The 17,416-nt window shown below is 39.6% G+C and overlaps 1 protein-coding gene across 3 annotated transcripts in view; it reads left to right on the forward strand.

Annotated features, from left to right (window-relative positions):
- The window catches only part of arhgap46b (Rho GTPase activating protein 46b), a 76,033-nt gene that overhangs the window by 37,653 nt on the left and 20,964 nt on the right, over positions 1-17,416 (forward strand). Inside the window, exon 1 of one of the 3 annotated variants that reach the window (XM_084428939.1) lies at positions 16,259-16,629. The exons of 1 other annotated variant lie outside the window; for it this stretch is intronic. The gene's annotated coding sequence lies outside the window, so the exon portion shown is untranslated. Of the gene's footprint in view, positions 1-16,258; positions 16,630-17,416 lie in introns of those variants that run through there. One more of the 3 variants, XM_084428940.1, reaches the window with a different exon arrangement.

Below are 17,416 nucleotides of genomic sequence, written 5' to 3' on the forward strand. Positions count from 1 at the left end.
TTCTTATTGCCAGGAATGGCGATATAATCTGTCTCTTTGTTGGGGCCGCAATCTCAGCATCTTGACTCATCGTGGTCTGGTTAGCACGTTAGTTCTGCACAGGCTGCTGTTCTTGCTCCTGTCACTTTCACACTAGAGCTTTTGGTGTGGACCGGAGTCCATTTCACACTCTTTGGGCGGTTCATTTGGTTGTTGTGGAATCTGTTCTCAGGGCACCAGAGAACGACACTAGTCCTCTTGAAAACTTAAACCCCAAGTGTCTGCGGTATTAATGTTAATTACCTGCTAAAACTGCCTTTGCGCTCACTTAGACTAGAGTTGCTAGTATACACACAAGCGCTTTGTCAACATGACTATCTATTGTAGCTTCCTTAAAACGAGCTACTCATTCAGGCAACCCACCGACTAGTCTATTTTGAAAATAAGTAACTTAGTTTACCTTACATTTCCAGTTCTGCCCTGCAAGAAGAACTCTATCACCTGCCCTCTCTCTCTCACTGATACACACAGTTATAGAAGCTGTTGTGTCTATATTTGGCTGGAAGGAGCTGAAGCCAAGTTGTTATGTGTATGTTAACAAGGGAACGTTTGATAATTAAAAAGAGACCAGTTTTTTAACACTTAAACGCAAACATTGTGTCTTTATTGACACGGGACGTCATTCACTACCCTCCCCCTCAATCATTTTTTAAACTTAGACATCAACCTACTCAGTGTTCCTCAATCTATTCATTATAAACAATATAACAAGAAAACGATTTAATTCTAAAATAATGTCTGTTTCTAATAAGTTTTTGTTTTTTTGTAAAAACTGTATAGGGTCACTAGTGACCCAAGGTATGTAATGGCGCAAGTATATTTTTTTCTTGATGGTGGATCTGGAGAAGACACTGTCAGCGATCAAAATATTGATTTTGAAGACGTTGAAAACAGTAGTTTTGAGAGAATATGATGGAGATGATGAATATGAGCCAGATGCTGAATGTTCTGGGGAATGAGCTCTGATGGTAAAACACATCTGCTCAAATTAAACCCTTCCAAATTCCAAAAGGTAACAAAATATGCTGTATTTGATTAACATATCAGGGGAGTTTTATACTATTGTGGCAGTTACAGATCCATCCGTGTTAGATATAGATCTGGGTTATGTGAATTCCTTTTGTAATACATATCTGAACCCAGTAGTGCATGAATTGTTCTTGGACAGCTACAAGCATTTGCATTCACTTAATTGTGCAGATGATCATCAGCATTTCAGACATTCTGTTTCATTGGAAACCAAGAGCCTCACTGTATGACTTAATGCTGGAAAAGGTCTCATCTGGTCTAACACGCATATGATGTCACACTTTTGTCTCTCTGGGTCAGCCTCAGTCTTTTTGCTGGTAAAAATAACATGCTGGGTCTGTTCTCCTAATATTTTCTTCATTTGGGAATCTTGAAGCTGTGTTGGCACAGATACACTTTTCATTTGGTAGTGCGCCAGCTACTGAGAACACTGTGTATGAGAGTGAGAAAGAGAAAGGTGCCTAGCAGACTCCTCTAACAAAATCAGCCTTAAATGGTCACACGCTTTTCCTTGTTAACACACACCCGTAACACACCCTGGAATGCGCTTTCTCTGCGCCCTTAAACTGCTGTGTTAATACCTGTTTGCTAATTGTATAGCTTCTTGGGTGGCTCACACTCACACACAAACACACACACACACACACGCGTCTGACCTATTGGTTTTTTCAGCAGCTGATTTTAGGACGCACAGTTGTTTCTTTTTTAGGTTAACTACACAATTCTCATCCAGTGTTGTTATTGATAACTAAAACTAAAGGGATTAATAGCTTCCGGTACTTGAAATAAAGCTGAAATAAAATGAAATATAACTAAAACTTAAATTAGATATGTTGCTTTGCCAACTAAATTAAATCAGTTTAAGTTGACATACTAAAATTACTAAAACTTAAATACATTAAAGCTAAATAGAAATATTTTAAGAAAACAAAAGCAAATAACAAAAAACTTAAACTGTAAATATAAAATAAACCCTGATTCAAAATATGAATAAATACTATAATGGTATATTAATAATACTAAAATAACATGATTTTAATTTCTCAAGCATCTATTTCTTGCATATTTTCTCATTATTAGTGTCAGGTTTATCATTGCTAACTAAAACCATCACCATAAAAATAACTTGCTTTGCAAATTATGCAATTAAAACGAACACTGGGTTCACTGAAAACATGAAAGTAAAAACTAATTCAAAATATTGATAAGCACTAATAGTCAACCTGAGTAATAATGAAGTAACACTGAGTCACACGCACTAGTTCTCAGGAAAGCACATTAGCAGCTCACACTCAATTAAAGTAGGGCAAGTGTTCCAGCCTGTACATATTTTTGGTGTGTGTGTGTGTGTGGTGCAGCAGCTAGAGGACGTCCAGCACAAGCTGCCGTAGCCCAGTAACACTGAGCTGTTTTTGGGTACAGTCACACACCGCACGTCCCTGAGGTCATGGAGGAAACCTGGATCTCTATACTTATACATGTGTTGCATGTCCTGTGGATGTCAGAGAGGGTAAGATGTCCACTCTTTAGGAGTTCTTGGGCTGTGTTTTAAAACCTGGAGAACTGCCTGCGTGGATAGCAGCCTTTGGGCATCATTAGGCACGTTCTAAATGTTGAAATGTTTCAAACAAACGTTTGATTTAACTTGAAACACACATATGATGTCCAAAATGCAGACAACTGTTTTGGTTCTTAAACACAGCCTTTGGTTAGAGTCATAGTTGGAGTTATGGAAATTTGAAATTTAAGCTGCTAGTGCACCCGTCTGACCGTATGAGCTGGAATATGGGGGTAGAGATGTGTGTGCATGTGTTTATCCGTTTTCTAATCGGGCATTGGCATCGTGAGGGCTCTTCCCCCTCTCCTTTAACATATGGGCCATCTCTCTGGCTTAGTCAATGTGTGTGTGAGTTGATTTTTTGCCAGAGATGGACAAAGAGCCCTCGTTTTGGCTCCGTACACACACTACAAATATGTATTAGTGTTCCAGATTTTGTGGCTTTTGTGTACTCTGTTATGTGGGTGAGTAAAGCCATACTGTCATTTGTAATATGAGTAACAAAACTGTAATATATAATATATTTTTGTTCTTCTTTTCATAGACAATATGACTGGTTGGTTGACTGTAATGCTATAGTGTCTTTGTTGCTGTTACATTTTATATTTGATAATTGATCACTAGCTTGTGATGTTCTCCACCATGCTTCTTAACTAGCGTAACCAGCAGGACTAGGTTGATTAGCTTGTGCTAAACAGCTGCCCATTCTGATTCACTAGCTTGGCCAGTGAGCTGCCTACCATGACAGCATTTCTAGGCATCATTCACTAGGTTTTGAAACACAGCTATCTTTGCATATTTAAATTAAGATTTCACAAGACTATTTCAGATTTTTGCAGACCAAAACAATTGAATTTGCTGTGGTAACTCTCAAATATTTGCAGTAGCATATTTGTGTTGTTTTGCTGTGAAAACCCACCAATAATTATTATTACTAATTACATATTTTTTATGTAATTAGTAATTAGTACATTTACATGTACATTTATTTGTGCATATTTACTGAAATCCATGCATTCATTCTTAAAGGGCTAATAAATTGTTGCCATCCATTTCATTAATATTTATTATAATAAAAGAAATCACTGACTGCTTTTGACTGAATCACTTTTGTATGTATCCGTTTATATTTAGGCTAATTCATATTTTTTACATTTAAGTATTCAATTTCTGTAGTATTTCTTACTACATGATATGTTAAATAAACCTAGGCTACTGTACCTGAAAAACTTAGTTTATTACATTTGTATGTTTTTCTTTCTATTGTATTTGTCCTGTTGTTTGTAATTTGCTTCTTTGTTCCTATTTTTAATTAGCCTGATGTCGTCATACTCAGATTCAGAATATGTCAGAATATGAGTCTGACACTGCTCCATTGGGCTGTGATTAAGGGGCGTGTTTCAACCAAACCAGGTTGAAACTCAATTGGATAGACCTACAACCAATCAGAACAACGGAGAGACCACAATGACCACAGGGTTTTCATTGCGCCCCATCTTCTTAGCGACCATCGGGGCCAGCTGATAAATTAAACTTTTGCAGAATCCCATAGAAAGGACGGCAAAAACATCTTTCCGATCAACAAATGCCTTGATCGCGGTTCTCTTTTCCTCTTTTGAAATGAATGCGCTGTCGATATATCTTCTATAACAGACGCAATGGCGGCATCTTTGTTGTAAACAAATTCAACCCAAGCGCTCTTTGGTGACGTGGATGATTACGTTACTGTTGATCATCTGTCCATCATTGTATAAAGCCCGCCCTGACAATTTGATTGGTCCGAACAGCTCTGGTTCAAGTATAGTTGCTCCACAAGACCGAACTTCCCGACCTCAAATGTTGTGGGCGGGGCTAAGTTCGGCTGGCATCCAGGCAAATTTTTAATATCAAAAATAAAATAAAATTGCCTGCCTTGCTTCATTACAGAAGACTGCCAGTCATGTGTGTAATAATTGTAGTCTGCTTAATGGCATTTGTTTTATAAAATTAGGTTGACTAGATCTATTAAACGGTCTACCGCAGTCAAATAAAAAAAGTAACACAAAACCGTAAACTAGAATCAAATCTATAATATGGAATCGAAATTTGATTCAAAATCGGATTTGAGAATCGATTTTTTTTTTTATTGAATCGTGAGGTACCAAAAAACTCCCACCCCTATAAATGGTGGAGTCCTGATGCCCAAATTCTCCACATGACTGTTCAGTCCCTGCTCTTTTTATGATGGATTACACTGCAATGAATGATCAAGTTGTTTGGGCTTAGAATTATGGATTTTGATTAGCTAATATAATTTTTTTGTGGAAATAAGACAAAAACGCAAAGTGCTGCCAATAATGTGACAGTTAGTAGATTTGCATTTATCCTTGAAATTTGTGTGTAATGTATTGAGTGTTAGAGATTAGTCTCGGGATGGGGTCCTGTGACTCAACTGTCTCTTTCACTCCCTCTTTTATTCCTTCCCTCCCTCTCGCTCGTTTACTCTTTTGGTTCTTGCTGTGAGGTTTCTCTGGTAAAGAGGATTGAGGTGGGCAGCAGTAATCTGTCTCATACATTCTTGCATCATGTCCTCCTGTAGAAGGCAGAAATCCCTTCAGATTAGAGCCGAGAACAAAGGGTGGGTTTAACCCCTCATCCCCCTTTACCAGCCTCATCCCAGCAGAGAAAGACATGCACCCGAGGATCTCAGTTAAAGGGATGGTTCGGAGTAATTTCAACGTAGGGTCCTTTGCACCATGACCTCGAACCAAACACCCCCCCAGAAGTTTTTTTTTTCCCTTGGTCGAACATTATTAAAGTTGGATCTTATTTAGAGATATCAGCCGAATGGCTTAGTGCAGGCGCTAATGGATCCAAGGTTGAAAAAAAGCGATTTTTTTATTATTTTTTCCGAAGTGTTGACAACTTAGTGTTACCTAATAATTGATGCAAACTGGCACTACCAACAAAATATTAGTGCATTCCTGGAACTGGGCGTCGTAACACTACATCCTTATGCACCGCCTTCTGCCAGGACTTTATGGGCTTTTCCCAAATAACGGGAATGACATCGACGTCCGGGTTAGCGGTAGCATAAGCCATCAGGCAAGTGTTATTTAAATAAACTCCTGATGTACTTACAAACTTTCCAATGCCTCGTTGTATGAGTACAGAACCTATGTGTACTACTGTATAAGTTTGGTACCATTCTGGGCATTATTAGTAGGGTAATTTGGATCCATTCGCGCCTGCACTAAGCCATTCGGCTGATGTCTCTAAATATCAGTTAATATTTTATAAAAAAAAAAAAAAATTTAAAAGGCTATTAAAAGTGAAAAAATTGATTTAACTATTAATAAATCGTTGTTGTCAGTTGAAATAAAGCATACTAGTTAGTGAAACTGTCTTATAAGCGTTTTCGATTTTATACCGTAAGCAAAGATATTGTGGTAATTAGAGGTCGACCAGTTAATCGGTTTTGCTGATTGATCTGCAGTTTCGGCACCGATAACCGATTTTCTGAAACAATATCGATAGTTTTTCGTGTTGCGTCCGTCGCTGGAGTGGCTGAGAAGGGTCCGCCGTCATTATACAGGACTCTAGTGATAACATCACCAAACCAGCCCTACTTCAGAAAAATGTAGTACACCGGTCAAATGGGCCACTTGTATATAATAGCACTTTTACTAGTTATTACCAGCATATTGGTTTGGAACGGCGTGATAATGAAAAGTTTTCATGAGTTGCAAGGGGGGGTCTGTGTGTGTCTGTTTTCATTGAATGTGTTTGAAGAACAGCATGACATCTGGTTTAATCTGTGGAGATCATCTCATGACAGACCGCCTCATGTTGTTTTTGTTATTGTTTTTATTTCTATCCCTGGATCCATCATCCTGCGTGCGGATGCTTTAATTGGACGTGTCCCTCTCAGATCTCACGCATTATCTTTTCCTCTGTGGGGGCGACGTTATATCTGACATGCAGGTATTTCAGTGGCACATTGTCTTTAGAGAAAAGGATCTGGTAAATTGTGTTCTTCACATGTGCCTTCACGTGCCTGAAACTTTTCATGAGTGTCGTTCGCCAAGACAGCATAACTATCACTGGTGCTCATACTCACAGGTTGGGGTTTGAACAAATTAGACTGTATTTACACTGCAGGTCTTGATGCCCAATTCTAATTCATTTTTGATGACCAGCTTACTTTTGATGACCATCTTCTTTTAAAAGCGACCCATATCTGATATCTGCATTTACACTATACACTTGGAGAGCCAATCATAGGTAGATGTACTGACCCGGAAAAGCTTAGGCCAAAAAGGAAGTAAAAACGGCGCGATTTTCAAAGTACGCAGACGAAATGATAATACAAGCTTTTGCTTTCCCCACAATCTTTAAAGGTCAGCAAAACATCTGGTTGACCCTTCGTCCTCACCTGAGAAAAGAGTCGTGTGATCGCGGTTGGTGTCCACCCGAGTTGACGTCATTCGCCACCGTCGCTTTTTCAATTATGTATGACTCTCGTTGCCAGGGGAATAAAATGCACTTATCTGATTCATATCAGACTTATTTCCACATATGAATGAGGCCTAAAACCGATCTCTTTTTTTCCTGCATATACATTAGTGGGTCATATCTGATCTGTGCCACATGGGAGGAAAAAAAAATCAGAATTGGGTCACTTGAACCATGTAATGTTAATGCGGCCATAGAGACGTATATATAGATACCAATTATCATAAAGAGATATTAACTCGCAATTTCCTTTTTATTTTTCATTCGGTGACAGAAACAAGCTTCCATAGAGCAGCACCAAACTAGAAACAGCAGAGCGAAGTTTTGACCAAACCTAGACTGGCATTGTGCTACTTACATACACTCACTCTCTCTCACACACACACACACAGACACGCAGTACTCAGAGAGGTATTCATGTGCTTCCTGACCCAGAGGAGGAGACTTCCACCCCGTCCCCGTGAACACAGAAACGCTCTGTTCAGGTTCAAAACCAGCTTCACCAAATGCATAGCAGGCTTCTAGGTGGGATGACTGGTAATTACAGGAATACAGGTTAAGAAATGAAGGGAGGGATGGAATAAACAACGAAGTACAATATCTTCTGCTTCTACTAATATGAAGTTAACATCAAGTAGACACTAGTACTATTTACTCAGAGTTGTGTGTGTGTGTGTGTGTGTGTGTGTGTGTGTGTGTGTGTGTGTGTGTGTGTGTGTGTGTGTGTGTGTGTGTGTGTGTGTGTGTGATTATAGGGCTGCAAGAGATAAAGGAAGAATCAGAGACAGAGCGCAAGGGCGAGTGCTCAACTCAAGGGCCACCCAACGGGACACACACCCATGCTTTTTTCCCTTGAAAAGTCTCTTATACTCGTCAAGGCATGCATTTTATGAAAAACCGTAATATTGTGAAATATTATTACAATTTAAAATAACCGTTATCATTTATTCTCGTCACTGTAAAGCTGAATTTTCGGCATCATTACTCCAGTCTTCAGTGTCACATGATCCTTCAGTGGTGTTCTGGATTCCTGCTTTCAAACACACATTATTTATTACATTTATTTTCTGCGACTCTAGAAGAGCAGCAAATTACACGTTCACAGTATCATTGTGAATTAAGTCCCTATTCAAATATTACTAATTTCACGAGTACATAAGTAGCTATGAAACTAATGGCCTAATAAAAACATTAAAATCACTGTGATGGTCATGGCGTTTGTACATTTTTATATTAGCAACCAAATTTATCATAAATAGTCATTGTGTTTCCACATGTTTGTAGGTCTTGAGGAACATTAGGAGGGGCATTGAGTTCATAGAAGCCCTCTCACTCAGGACCCACGTGTTTTAGCGGTCTGTGTTTATGCCCGTCTAAATACTTGCCATATTTTCCTCTTCAGTGGCACGTAGCCATGAGAAATACACGTCGTCTTCACTATGGTACCTCTTCCCTGAGAGACAGAAATGAAGGGAGACATTACACTACCCCATTTCATTTGTTGATCATGTGTGTGAGGTTTTGTTTTGAGTGTTATTTATTGTACGATGGGGTCGCTCCGCACGTAGCTCTCACATTCACAAAGGGCTGCGCCAGACTTTGGTCACACATTTACACGCTAATCTGTTTGTCCTGTCACATCACTCCTGGCCTCATGCAGAGAAAGTAGGGCATTATCAGGAGAGCTCTGCTGTATCACTGTCACACAGGCACAATGACTCACTTCCTGTCAGGAATTTGCTGATCCTAAATTTACATTAGTATTATTACTGCATGTGCAAAAAAATGCCTTGTTTACACAGACAACAACTTTACTTCTGTAGGTCATCAAGTAGTTACATTGTTATTATTATTTCGATAAATCAAATAGATGCTGGCCGGGATGCTTAAACAGACAGAGCAATGTTTTGATAGTGGCAGTGACTTTTTGGAGAAATCAAGCGACTAATCAACATTTGAATGGTTTACTTGTAGTTGTCTGTGCATGTTAAGATGGTATATGTGCAAACATTTTAACATTTAACAAATAATTTAACATTTTAACAGACTATACACTTCACCTAGGAACATTTGATGAATTTGGCTCCTCTTCACTAAGTAAACATGAACACGATTGAGGAAACTAGCTGAATGAGTGTAGTTTAAGCTTTCATTTCATCCCATGAAATTAAAATGAAAATATTAGCTTTTAGCTGTGAGGTCTTCTGTATGCTAGTGTGCTCTTAAAAGTTGACAATTCACTTTTAGCAGATGTACGCTTGTAACATTACAGTCTTTCTCTTTATTGAAAATGGACCAAAACTATGATGTTCTGTCGGGAGTATAGAAATCTATATGTTGTTTGCAAAAGAAATATACTGTACTGTTATGGAAAGAAAATACTTATAATATGTTTTAAGCACTTTTTGACAGCCATTTTGCTCTGTCGCAAACGTTTTTGTGGCAGCTCATGCTAGTTCACGCTTAAAATCGCAGCTATTAGCTTGCTGTTTTTCCGTAAGCTAAGAACCGAAAGCCTTACGATAACAAGCTTGTTTTTGTTCCTCGGCTATTTCATCCATCTCACGGTTCAGAGAAACTCTTCTCCTCATCTCGCCCTGTCACCGTTTCTGCCACGCTAATTAAAACGCCCTGACTGCTAACCCAATTTGACTCTCCACGACCAAATTGAGTTAGCTCACATTTCAAACGGATCTTAACTCTGTTTTTCTCTTCCTGCAAATTCAGCGGCTTCAAACATATTTTTCCTCTCAGAAGTTGTTGACGCAGCGACGGAGATGACAGAGAGCTCAGTATATGAAACTAAACACTGCGACTGCCAAATCGATTCTCCCGCAGACACGCGTTGATCCGTGAGCCGAGCGAGTGTTATGGAGTGTGTTTGTCAAATGTAGTGAGCGGCCTGGGATGGATAAGGGTGTGTGAGTGCTGCCATATGGAATGTGGGGTATTTTGAGCTCGTGTTCCCCACATCAGGTCAATAAGGTCGGCCTGGAGGTCAGCGGTCAAAAGCTTTGACCTTGTGAAGTGAGATGAAGAAAGGATAGTGATATGCCCTTCGTGTTCGGCCACACACACACACACACACACACACACTCTATCATTCTCATGTTTATAGCAGTAATTCAGTATTTTAGTTGTTTGCAAAGTCTTTGCAAATGTGCACACACTTTCACAAACAAGCACATGCATAATTTTATATACTTTGTTCACAGCATTCCAAAACCAGTGAATGCCGAAGTCTCTTCGGATTCCATGCTTGACTTTCCCATGACAAATCCCTTTAGGACAACCCACCCTGTCTCTCTCTCTCTCTCTCTCTCTCTCTCTCTCTCTCTCTCTCTCTCTCTCTCTCTCTGTCTGGCTCTTTCTCATTCTCCTTCCCAATGGATCTATTTTTTTTTTTTCTGTGGTAAATTAAGTGTTTGTGTGCAGTTTGTTTGTTTGGGAATTGTGTGGTTCTGTGGTTCTGTGTGTGTCATGCATGGAAATCCAGTCACACAATGACACCTACACAGATTTCACCACAACACATCTGTATCTTAACCACTTAATATATCTATTTATATAACAGTTAGTTCCCGTCAATATTGGGCACGCTAGTCTTCAAAATATCTTATGTTCCATAGAAGAATGAATGGATATATTGTGTTTTCTTGCACAAAGACAATGAGGGTTTTTGAAAGAGTGAACTTGTTTAGTTAATGCAACTAAAACCTTGAATGTGTTAATTCAATTAGCTACTTTTAAAATGCATATTCCACTATTAAAAAAATCAACTTAAAAAACGGTTGCACTTTATTTTACAGTACGTGTACTTACAGTGTACTTACCTAAGAAAGCACTGGGTAATATAAGGTAACTACATGGGTTAAGGTTAGGTTTAGGGGCAGATTCGGGGTTAGTACCTAGTTATTACCCAGTTACTGTAATTACTGTAATAAGTACAGGGGAACAGGACTGTAAAATACCTAAAAAATGAATACAAAAATGAAAAAATATAATAAAAATGCAAAGATGCAATCTAATATTCGACATAGGGACCTAGATCAGTGTGTCATTTTTAATTTATCTTCATTTACATGAGCCATACGAGTGAAGCGATTCAGTAGAAACCGGTTCAATAGAAGTTACTAATGTCACGTGAGAAAAAGAACCGATTTGGAAGAAATTTACTGGAATGAATTTGCAGAACTACATCTGTACCTCAGATGTCGGCAGTAAAACTGCTATTTAGTCATGTAGTATTTTTTACAGCATTCTAATAAAAAAACACATAAATTGCGATATTGTTTAATTATTTGTCATAACACTAACATATTTACCGTCCGAATATGTAAACATTTACTTACAGTCAGCTTACATGCTGACTGGATTTAAGATGGCTTCAGTTGTTGTATGCATTAACATGAAGTATGAAAGTAAGAACTGTATACGTGGACCGGTGGTTTTTTTTAATGCAGATGTGATATTTTTTGTGGAGGTAGGAAGAGGAGATGTTGGAACCCTATGAAACACACTGCATGTTGTTTATCAATCAGAGCAAAACAGGATTGTCGTGAGAGATGTAGTTTGAAGAACAAAGGCACATATGACTGTCTTGCCCCCTCACACCCGCTCACTGAGTATCTCTGTGTGTTCGTTCATTAGCCTCTGAGCTCCACGGAGAGGTTAAACTCACATTTATCTGACTCCATGTTGGCTGTATTCATATTCTCAGAAAATACATTTATCTCATAATCATAAGCAATGCTATCTATACAAAGTTGCCATTACTTCTTTTCACTAAAAAAAAAATAGATGGATGGATATGTGGATGGATGGATGGATGGATGGATGGATGGATGGATGGATAGGTAGATAGGTGGATGGATGGATGGATGGATATGTGGATGGATGGATGGATGGATGGATGGATATGTGGATGGATGGATGGATGGATATGTGGATGGATGGATGATAGGTAAATGGATGGATGGATGGATGGATAGGTGGATGGATGGATAGGTAGATGGATGGATGGTTAGGTAGATAGGTGGGTGGATGGATGGATGGATGGGTGGATGGATGGATGGATGGATGGATGGATGGATGGATGGATGGATGGATAGGTAAATGGATGGATGGATGGATGGATATGTGGATGGATGGATGGATGGATAGGTAAATGGATGGATGGATGGATGGATAGGTAGATGGATGGATGGTTAGGTAGATAGGTGGGTGGATGGATGGATGGATGGGTGGATGGATGGATGGATGGATGGATGGATGGATGGATGGATGGATGGATGGATAGGTAAATGGATGGATGGATGGATATGTGGATGGATGGATGGATGGATAGGTAAATGGATGGATGGATGGATGGATAGGTAGATGGATGGATGGTTAGGTAGATAGATGGATGGATGGATGGATGGATGGGTAGATGGATGGATAGGTGGATGAATAGGTAGATATGTGAATGGATGGATGGGTAGGTGGATGGATGGATGGATGGATGGGTAGATAGGTGGATGGATATTAGGGGTGTGACGAGATCTCGTGTTACGAGATCTCGCGAGATTAAAACTCGACGAGATTTCTCGTCGAGGTGAAACTTTGTCTCGTGAGTTGTTGTGATGTCAGCGTGATGGAGCGTGAGGGTGAAATTAGTATTGAATATGCCCCTGCCACTTTTAAATCATTTGTGTGCCGGGCCAATCCCACACACACTCCGCGCACACACACACAATCACTGTCCCTCGCTCACTCACTCACTCGCGCGCACACACACACACGCACGCTCACTCCCGCGCGCACACACGCACACTCACTGTTGCTCGCACTCTCACTCACTCTCGCACACACTCAACCCGTCGTGGAGGACCGTTAAAATTAAACATGCTAGTCTTTCTGTCGTGATGTCCTGAAGCATCGCAGACGCGTAGGTTGTCGCCCACTATCACACACTATAGCCTACGAAACGAAACGATCGAATCTTGCGTCCCGACGCCCGTTGTCCTTGGATCGTGCCAAAATCGCGCTAAAATAGTGTAATCTGAACCAGGCAGGTAATAAACATTTGACCTATCACGCAAAGAACCTATTAAAGCACCAAGACATGGGAACAGTATAGCTAACATTCATATATCACAAGTCATATCGACATCGCAATATTAAACAATGTTATCGCACATCGCAGCTTTTCCTCATATCGTGCAGCCCTCAAAAAGGTCTCAACTGCTGCCAGAAATCGTAGACATGTTTATATGTCTACTGTTCTGTGTAGTTAATTTATCTCTTTTTCATGCTTGAAGAAAAAATGTGTTTCTGTTTGAACTTGTAGTTTTGAGAGAGCAGTAGCCTACTTTGATTATGGATACACACTTACTGTTTGCATTTAAAGTGTTATTTCAGTTATTTATATTTATTTTATTCATACTGTTTTATTTTTTTTTATGTTCGATTTGTGGAAAGGAGTTAGATTTCTCATATGAAATCGTACAGGGGATGCCAGACGGTAGAGTTTATAGCAAAACATTTAGCAGTGTTTGCATGTCCTTTACTGCATAGAATTCATTAAAATAGAAGTAAAATAACATTCATTACAAGTTGATTTCAAAATGCACCTAAATTGTTTTGCATTTTGTGATTTTCAGTTGAATAAAACACTATTTTCCATTCATATATTTCATCATTGAGGATTTCTTAAAAATTGTGTAAAAATCTCGTCTTGTCTCGTTCTCGTGAACCCAATCTCGTGTCTCGTCTCGTCTCGTGGAGTAAGCGTCTCGTCACACCCCTAATGGATATGTATGGATATGGATATGTAAATGCTATCTATACAAAGTTGCCATTACTTCTTTTCACTAAAAAAAAAATAGATGGATGGATATGTGGATGGATGGATGGATGGATGGATAGGTAGATAGGTGGATGGATGGATGGATGGATATGTGGATGGATGGATATGTGGATGGATGGATGGATGGATGGATATGTGGATGGATAGATATGTGGATGGATGGATGGATGGATATGTGGATGGATGGATGATAGGTAAATGGATGGATGGATGGATGGATGGATAGGTGGATGGATGGATAGGTAGATGGATGGATGGTTAGGTAGATAGGTGGGTGGATGGATGGATGGATGGGTGGATGGATGGATGGATAGGTAAATGGATGGATGGATATGTGGATGGATGGATGGATGGATAGGTAAATGGATGGATGGATGGATGGATGGATAGGTAGATGGATGGATGGTTAGGTAGATAGATGGATGGATGGATGGATGGATGGATGGGTAGATGGATGGATAGGTGGATGAATAGGTAGATATGTGAATGGATGGATGGGTAGGTGGATGGATGGATGGATGGATGGATGGATGGATGGATGGGTAGATAGGTGGATGGATAGATGAATGGATAGATGGATGGATGGAACAAAAAGCATCCTGCTTTAACTGCCATTTAAAAGTAGCCATGTATTCTAACTAAATGCAATATTTATTTATGTATTTAGCTTTTTTTGTTCCTGTTTCCTGCATTGAGTTTTAATATAGTGATCGGTCACATGACATTTACATCTCAGATGATTGGCTGAAAAAATAAATCGGTTCATATACTTCCAGGGGTCCTGCACCAGCTGAACAAGTACCATGAATAGGAATACTATAGATCTTCAGGTATATTAGACCTTATTAGTATTCAATAGGGAAAGAGCAGCGCGTGCTTTGGTTTGAGTTCCCTCCATCACTATAACACAGCACACACATTACTCTCTCGGTTCCGCTCAGTGTGAACGCTGCGCTGGTATTTCCTGTTTATGCTGTTGGAGAAACGCCCTTTGAACTTCTCCAACATGCACTCCCTCAGGGACACCCCCGTTCTGCACTCCGGCCCCCTGTCCAGCCTCTCTCAGCATCCCTTTGTGTTCACTGCGAATAACACAATCAGCATGGTCTGCACTCGCCAAGATGTTGGGAGTCTTTTGTGGTTGGGTTTGTGAATGAGTGTGTGTGTGTGAGAACCTCAACACCTGGCCATCACAGACGCATTCACCAGTCTGAAGATAAATGAGCTGATGCAGTAATCACAGATTATGTCACGACTACATGCTGAAAACTATGCCTCTCAGCTTATGTAAATAAGCAGAAACTATCAGAGAGTGCTGAGAACATATTAGATTCCCTTTTTACACCTGATAAGAGCACCTTAAAAGAGCATGGGGGCAATGCAAGGAGCTGAGTAATTCCTTGTGAAAAATTGTTTTTGGTTTAATTTAAAAAAGTTATCAGAGGGAAATAATAGCATTATTAAATGGCTACCAGCTTTTAAAAATAATGTTTTCACTCGTTTTTCGTTTTTCTAAAATTTCTTATATTTTTTTATTTTTGTTTTCCTGATCACATTTGTAGTGTAACATTTAAGTATCCAGATATGGATGTCAATAAGAGATGTTTTTATTTGATGGAAATTAATACTTTTAACTGATCAAAAGTTACGGTTAAGATTTTTAAATTGATGCAAAAGATTTAGCTGACAACAGAATAAATTGCATTTAAAATATATTCAAATAGAAAACATCAATTTTAAATTGTAATAATATTTTACAATATTACTGTTAAAAAAATTGCCAGGGCATACAATCCCACTGTAACATAACTTTATACTAATATTTATACCAAGAAATGACCTGAGACTGAACAGAATGATGTGTTTTGTTCTTTGTGTTGAGATTATTTACAAGCCTGCGACATTGTATTTACTCGACACCGTGAATAGATTGTTGACATTTGGCCATGAGACTAGACACAATGAGTGGGAAAGACCACAGCGGACAGAGAAACAGAGAGAAGTTTGGGCTGTGAACAGCGTAGAAAGATTCTGATCAAGAGGTAGACAGCCACTTGAAGAAAACAAAGAGTGTGTTTTTATAAATGAGCTCAGAGTAGACAAGAACTTGAGGAATGGAGTGTATTGAAGTGTTTCTTTAGTTAATACAGGCCTCTCGGGGAGCTGAAGATGTATTGTTACACACACCGGGAGTCTGATCTGATCAAGTCAGGCGGGTTGAGAATGGTCCATGGGAGTGGCGATCCAAGTTTATGTGTGTAAGTGTGTGTGTTACTATGGCAAGACTCGCATTACTGCTACTGTAACCCAGAGGAGGGCCGCCTTCCTCCTCCCTCCCTCCCTCTCTCCTTGTCCTTCTCACCCTCCCTTCCTCCTTTCCTCCCTCGCTCTCTCTTGCTGTCCCTCTCCGTACCACTCCATAATTAAGCGATCACAGGATGATGGTAAGAATTTGAGCCGAAGTTGATAACCTGCAGGACTGCGGAAAGAGCTTGATTAGCTAAGAATAGACGTTTAGAGCAGCGGGCACTTGCTTCTTCTCCTCGATTTGGCTGGGGTTTTTTTCCCTGCGTTTCCAGCTGAGGGAGGTGTCCTCTACAATTCTCAGTCACCCCAAGCACCCTTACAGATTGCCGTGCCACCTTTCGGTATGCCAGGGGTAAGTTTGTTTGCTGACTGTGTGCTCAAACATACGCCATGCATCTCTGTCTCAGGTGAGTTTAGATAGTCGTGCAACAGGTGTATCTTGAATGATGCAGTAAATTGTATTGAGAATATGTTTTTGCTCATATTTGGATATAAATGGCTGATTTGTTTCTTGTAATGTTGTAATGCGAAAAGTTGCCGCCTTAGTGTGAACAAGGTACACGAGGCTGCGTGTTACTGCACATGTTATATAAAGTGGTTAGAAGTTCTTAAACTGATCCGATTGAGTTGTTTATTGTTTCAGTTGTGGTGTGTGTGATTGGTCATTGAGGTCTGAGTGAAATGTACTTGTGCGTAGATGCCGTTTTGTTTTGATGGACTTGTGGTGGGAAGGAAACTGCAAGTCTGGCAGAGTTCAGATTAGCATGTACACAGAGTAACACTATAATCTGGATTAGTGGTCTGAAGGTGGTTTACACCATTAATCAGCGCAGACAAAGATCAGCTAATGTTGATTTTTACGTTCTTTTGTGTTTGCGTGCAGTATGTTAATAGTTGCGTATTGTGGTGTGTGTGTGCAGTCACACGTTGGTTGCAGGAGTTCACAGTGGCGTTCTACAGGCGGGTTTGGAATTCCAAGGGTTTGTCTGCATTTGCAGGAACATGTGCTTTTGACATCCGTTTTTGCTTGTGCAAAGAAACATGAGCAGTTTGTGTGTTTAAAACATACACAAACACAAATTGTATACGTACAACTAATTTGCGTACACGTACTTTTATGCAAGTATACACCAAATGTA

Source organism: Rutilus rutilus (assembly GCF_951802725.1).
Source record: "Rutilus rutilus genome assembly, chromosome: 13".
NCBI classification, from domain to species: Eukaryota; Metazoa; Chordata; class Actinopteri; order Cypriniformes; family Leuciscidae; genus Rutilus; species Rutilus rutilus.